The sequence below is a fragment of the Lytechinus pictus genome, chromosome 1 (genome assembly GCF_037042905.1).
Source record: "Lytechinus pictus isolate F3 Inbred chromosome 1, Lp3.0, whole genome shotgun sequence".
Lineage (NCBI taxonomy): Eukaryota > Metazoa > Echinodermata > Echinoidea > Temnopleuroida > Toxopneustidae > Lytechinus > Lytechinus pictus.
In genome coordinates, this window is record NC_087245.1 from 21579492 (window position 1) to 21586431 (window position 6940).

Sequence of the window (6940 nt, forward strand, 5' to 3'; positions counted from 1 at the left end):
TCTTGTCAACCATTTTGAGACAGTGTGAGAGGAGTTTCAGGAATTCATGAAAATTGTTACTTTCTGGTGAATATAGTAAGCAGTCAGCTTATGAAAATTGACTAAAAAATGCTATTCATTTTTTGAGTTTCTTCACAATTAATGACTGTAAATATGATGGGGTTCATGGGGAATCCTTATCTGGCCATTTGAGGGGCATTTGGATATATTTCAATGCAAATTATGCGTATGTAGGAAAATGTAGGGGGTAAATACCCGAACAGACAATCATTTGTTTTATATTAACAGCATGAGACAAAAATAGAAGAATGATTTAACACCCAAAATACTTGGACTGATTGATTTATTCTAGCACCTTATGGTAGGATATTGCAGCACAATAAAAACTGAGGCATTGTTTGCACATTCTACTCTTGAATATTAATAACAATGTGTATGTAATCTACTTCACACAGTGATTAAACATAATAAAATTCCAGCAAGCCTTTTGAACTGAAATACAGGTAAAACTAGTATGAAAAAGTAGTAATTTCCGGTAAAAGGAAAGTAAAACATTTTCATTTTTCTTACAAAAAATTAAAGGGGAAAATTACAGAGTATATGAATGCTACCAACATTTAAGAAATAATTTGATATTTAGAAAATCTAATTTTGATATTTCAGAGAAAGTAAAGTCCTTAAAATCTAAGAAATCATACAAATGAGCTTTAAAACAAATCCTAATGACACTTGCTGCTAGCTCCATGTCCATCTACACAGAGGAAAATGGTTATTCCAGTGGCAAAATGATAACTTCTATACAATTTAAAGAAAAAACATTTCATATTTTTGATAAAATTTCAGTGACAATATTACGGTCTTTTTTTGGTACTTATTTGCAGATTACAAACTGAAATCCTATCCATATAACAATTCGATTCATCAGGCCAAATTACAATGGAGTTGTTAGATCATCAGGATCATGATTAAATGCCAGGAATGAACCAAGTACTCATTCTTTTTTTTCAGAGCAACTGTCTTATAACATTAATGAATAAGAAATGCATTATTTTTAAATGTTGGGCAAGTTAGCAATAATTTTTCAATATTTTTTTTTTTCACAAAATCTATGATTCATGATTATTATGGGTACTTAAACACCCCTCATGAATCTATGATTAAACAAAGGTACAAATTGGATCATATTAGTGTGCCAAAAATAACATTTCAATTCAATAAACACAACTAATTCCACATTCAAGCCCTGTAACATACTACTGCCTAATGACTGTATGCATCCTAAATGTCTAATATCAGATGAATCAATTGCAAATATTGGTTTCGAACATTTAGATCACATTTACTATGTTTCCACTGCCCATGTAATCACTGATAAAAATACAGCATATCAAATGTGGAAGTATAACAAATGTAAGGAAATGTAAGTAAAAATCATTTGAACATTAGCACTTTAATATTAATTTAGAAGTAGACCCTGTTAAACTGATGCATAAACTACATATAAATGTAATAACAATCAATTGCATAATACTAATTTCATTTCTTCATGTTGCATTGATACCACAATTGTTTCTGAATGACAAATTTCAGATTCAATCTATTGCTAATCTGTAATTCAATACAAACTTGATATTGTTTTTTTTATTGAGGTAGACATCTGACAAATACTAGAATGATTTTTGTTATCTGTCTTAAATCAGAATATTGCTTTCATATTGCTTGGCACATCTGTGTAGTCCTGCTTAAAGGTCAAGTCCACCTCAGAAAAATGTTGATTTGAATGAATAGAGAAAAATCCGACAAGCATAATGCTGAAAATTTCATCAAAATCGGATGTAAAATAAGAAAGTTATGACATTTCAAAGTTTCGCTTATTTTTAACAAAATAGTTATATGAACGAGCCAGTTACATCCAGATGAGAGAGTCGATGATGTCACTCACTCACTATTTCTTTTGTTTTTTATTGTTTGAATTATACAATATTTCAATTTTTACGAATTTGATGATTAGGACCTCCTTGCCTGAAGAACAAAATGTTAAAATAATGGAATTCCACGTGTTCAGGGAGAAATGAAACTTCATTTCACATGGCAATGACGAGAAAATCAAAATATTTCATATTTCATATAATAAAATACAAAAGAAATAGTGAGTGAGTGACATCATCGACTCTCTCATCTGGATGTAACTGGCTCGTTCATATAACTATTTTGTCAAAAATAAGCGAAACTTTAAAATTTCATAACTTTCTTATTTTACATCCGATTTTGATGAAATTTCCAGTGTTATGCTTGTTGATTTTTTCTCTTTTTATTCAAATCAAGTTTTTGTTGGGGTGGACTTGTCCTTTAAATAAAGAAATACAATTTGTATTTATGGCCAACTCTATATAAGTTTAATACGTTTTGTCTGCACTGGCCAAATTTTTTTTTCAGGAGGAACAAGATCTTTTGCATCTCAGCTATGGCATGTTTCCTGTACATAGAAAAGATATCTATAGGTTGTACAGGGTCATCTCTAAGCAGCACCATGTATGACCTTAATCACTATTCGCTGTAAATATATTTAATGCAAATTCAGGCATATATTATCCTATCAACTTCATTCAAAACATAATACATGTGTAAAGTTACATTCATACAGTCTCACATTGCACAAGTGTTTAAGAAAGTACAAAAAACATCACTGGGATCTGCTTCATGAACTGAACATCAAAAGGATTTGATTTACCCTCTGACCCTCAATAAATTGTTTCAAGAGCTGTAAATTGCTGTCTAAAAACTAATTACAATAATTTTCCAAACGATATTTCTAATCGATTTCAAAATCAATGATTGTCATCACAATATGATCAAACAACATCATACCTGATCAAACTTCAACTCTTGGTCATCTTGGAAAATAATGGTCTATTTCAACCCTGCCAATACAAATTTGGTCACTCACACACAATTTTACAATAGCACAGAATCTTATACAGTTTAATCAACACATCAGTGCAAAAAAATGTTAACTTAGTTGTTTTTTGAGTGGAAAATTACTTCAGTATAATAAAAAAAAATCCTTTCCAGCATTTGATGATTAGAAACTTCACAAAGTCGATGTTTCTTGCATGAAAATGTTAAATGACATAACCTATCATTAATGTGGTTTCTATTTGAGTGTATTCTAAGCAACCAAGGAAACAATTTCAAGCACCAGCAATCACAGTTATTTCTTATGCAATTCATCTACAAAGCTCTTTCAATATGGAGACACTTGCTTTGCTAACCTGCCGATTATTTGTTTTGTTAAGCTCATAAATTAATTATTTTAATATCAATTTCAGTGCAGCCTTGATTAATTTTGGACGGTATGTGTGCAATGATAAAAAGATTGCACATTCAGCTCTCATTCCTTGGTATACGACAAGCTTATCAGGCATTGTATAAAAGGTACTATTAATGATGCTTAAAATATCAGCGCACAGAAATTTTTGAAAAGATGGTCAGTAATGACATAATTCATTATCTAGAAGGCAAACATGTTTTTTTTCCATTTGTAGAAAACAAGAAAGAGACCTTTCAAAGTTATGCATTGATCTCCAGATGTAAGTGATCTAGATGACACATTACAACATTGTCTGCTTTAAGAAAAGATTGTTATAAAGTGCTATTGAACAGCCATACATGTAAAAAAGGTCAACTATTAATGTCTCATATAAATAATCATACTTCACTGATCATATCAAATTGGTCCACAAGCTACAATATTCTGTATCTTCAATACAATACAACATTAAAGTGATAAAATTGCACAAGAATCTTTACCTATAAACTGTCCAATATAGAGGGACATTTTCACTGCTTGACCAATGGCTCATGATGAGATATGGGCTCAAGAGAGAAATGACCTTTCTTCCTGGCTTCCTTTATGCTGCAGTCACATTTTTCCTATGGTGCCTGCACGTCAAGTCGAAAATAGCCATTTTGTGTATTTCTGTATGAACTACCTACATGCAGCTGGTACAAAAATCACAAATTTAATGTCAATTTGAACAATGCCAAGGTCATCTAATGAATTGCGTACTCCGAATCATGATACTTTTTTCACGGAATGCTCCTAAAACTTGAGGCATGTATATTCTACAACAGCAGTTGTTCCTGTCACAATCTCATCAGATAATACCGAGACAGATTCCATATCCATGTGATCGCACAGGTGTATTAGAGATTAACCATGACTTAACATAATATAGAAGAGCTCATGATTAACTGGTTCTTTAAATATAATCTAGTTTGGTCCATATTCTAAACTGTAGTTTACCCAATTTATGTATGTGATTTAATTACCGGTCGCCCCAAATGCCAAAGGTTGTTTAAATGCTGTTATTTTCAATGTTTCCCAGATATCAGGGTATCATTTCATGAAAGCTTTAAGCACTGACAACTGACAAAGTTATTGTTGTGCTTGAAATATTATATTCCTCACTTTGTTTAATGTATAAGTGTGGTTTTGTTTCTTTCACTCTCTTCCAAACGTGACAGATAATTACTCCAGCGTTGTCAGATGAACTTATTCATTGTCACCTAAATTATTTTATGTAACTCCTGCCGACTATTAAAACGGTCTAAAAAAAGTTAGCTATCTTGAAATCTCTAACCAAAGTGTTACATAAAAAGTTAGCTATCTTGAAATCTCTAACCAAAGTGTTACATAAAATTGGCGTAGTCAGCAGGATATCAGATAAGCAGGTATCAGGAAAATCAGGAGCAGCCAGGTGTACAGGCTGAACCAGCCTTGAGCAGCGATGGAAGACAACCAAACTATAGCATCCTGGTTACTCATCAAATTCGGAATGTTCCAGTATTCATTGGGCGTGAGAGCAAATCTTTGAGGACTAGATACAGGACATCCAATACATGTTAGTAGCATCACCGCAGCCAGTCAATATGGAATTCTCGACCATAGTGTGAAACCTTGGTGGGGAAGCTAGAAGACTGGTCCTTAATATCCCTCCTCACGAGCAAACTCCAACGAGAGCGTTTGAGGTATTGAGAGGGGAATATTCGGACTATTTTTACAGTGGTGACCCACGGCAGCATGAGAAGGTGGGATCCTATGCTGTTGCCCTGGAGGGCAATTTGAGCACGACTGAGGAAAGGACATATCTTAGGGTAATGGTAGAGGACAGGGACGTGAAGCTGACCCATCAATTCATGAGAGGGTTGGTCGATGATGAAGTCCGCTCCCGCCTAACCCCTTTGAGGCCAAGAGAAATTACATTCCGTGCGCTCACGGAGGAACTTAGGATAATGGCCCGGGAAAGATCTTGCAGGCGGGGCCATAGCCGGAGACCAGTCCAGTACCACTAAATGAGCGCTGGAAATGACCCAGCAATGAATGAGGTACTGTGCCTCCTTCACGGTATTTAAGGGGACCAGCGGGACCACAACAAACAAATGGTGGAGCTGGAAGAGGATGGATGCTCTGGAAGCTACTACGAGCAGGGATTCCGCAAAGATTCAACGTCCAAGCCGAAAAAAGATTTACTGACAGTTGGTCTAATATCACTTGGTCTAATCATTAGATGGGCTAACAACATTTGGGCTAAACCCACTTAGTCCAATTCTCTTTTGGTCTAATAGCCAATTGGTCTAATGCCTAGTTGGGCCACTTTGTCTAATTTGAATATACAGCCTGCTCAAGGAAACAGGATGGCATTTACTGCCTCTCGTGGGTGTTGTTTTCCTCTCCTGCTCATTGCGGAAAGCGGGCATCTGCTCTCATCAACTCCCCATTCAGGTCATGGAAAGATGCCGAAGGAGACCTTTCAAAACATGGAACTTTATATTATCATTAACATTCTTGGGCCAAGTTACAGGAATTTTCTCGTACCATGAAGAGGCCATCGAGTCGAATTGATTCAACTTTAACAAGGGCTGTTGCACAGCAAGTTGAGAAGAATAGAAAGGTATTAACCTCTATAATAAAGTGCATTGATGTGTGTGGCAGACAAGGGATAGCAATGCGGGGCCACAAAGATGACGGCTTGGACGTTGCTTCTGACAATACTAACCTTGGCAATCTTAAGGCCCTACTTGAATTAAAAGTAGATGCAGGTGATGCTGTTTTACGCGAACATCTAGAAAATTGCCAAAGAAATGCAATGTACATATCCAAGACTTCTGAAAATGAACTTCTTGATTGCATTAAGAAAACGGTACAGGACATCATTGTCAAAGAGATCCAGCATCAGACGGAAGGTGCCGTATATGGTATAAGTGCAGATGAAGTGACCGATGCTAGCAATTGTGGAGAAGTTCTTACAGTTCCTTCCTTGTGAAGTAATTACTGGAAGTTCAATTTGTGGAGAACTTGTCACGACATTGAACAAAGTCGGCCTTAACCCGTCTGTAGGTCGCAGACGTATGACGGAGCCAGTAACCTGGCAGGTTGCCATAAGGGTCTGGCAGCAAGATAAAGAGAAAGCACCCCGTGCAACTTGCTTTCATTGTGCCAGCCATGTTTTAAACTTAGTAATATTAAAGGCATCTAATGTTGGCGAGGTGAGAGCAATGTATGGAACTCTGCAAACAGTAGGAGTCTTTTTCAAGAGTTCACCTAAAAGACAAAGATGCCTGGAGAAAACAATCTTGGACGTCAACAGGAAAAGGGAAACAGTTCAACTGCCTAAAATAGGGGGGAAAAAACTAAAGAGTCAGTGTGAAACCAGATGGGTGGAACGCAAACAAGTATTTGTGCACTTTAGTGACATGTACGAGGCAGTTCTCGGTGCCCTTAAGGCAATTCAAAGAAATCTTGGTTGAGACTCAGATTCTGTCACCCAAGTGAGTGGGCTAGCTAGGAGTATTTCAAGCTCCACATTCATCACAGCGTTTCATGTCTGCAGGCATTTGTTTGGGTTCACAAAAGCACTCAGCACCCAGCTTCAGGGAA

At 35.9% G+C, this 6940-nt stretch overlaps 1 long non-coding RNA gene across 1 annotated transcript; it reads right to left on the reverse strand.

Moving 5' to 3' along the window:
* Nucleotides 1–326: 326 nt before the first annotated feature.
* LOC135153839 (uncharacterized) lies at nt 327–6284 on the reverse strand. Its single transcript, XR_010293298.1, has 3 exons — nt 4655–6284; nt 2343–4610; nt 327–1738 (listed from the first exon to the last, which is right to left on the reverse strand). It is a non-coding gene; the product is annotated as an uncharacterized LOC135153839 (long non-coding RNA).
* Nucleotides 6285–6940: the final 656 nt, after the last annotated feature.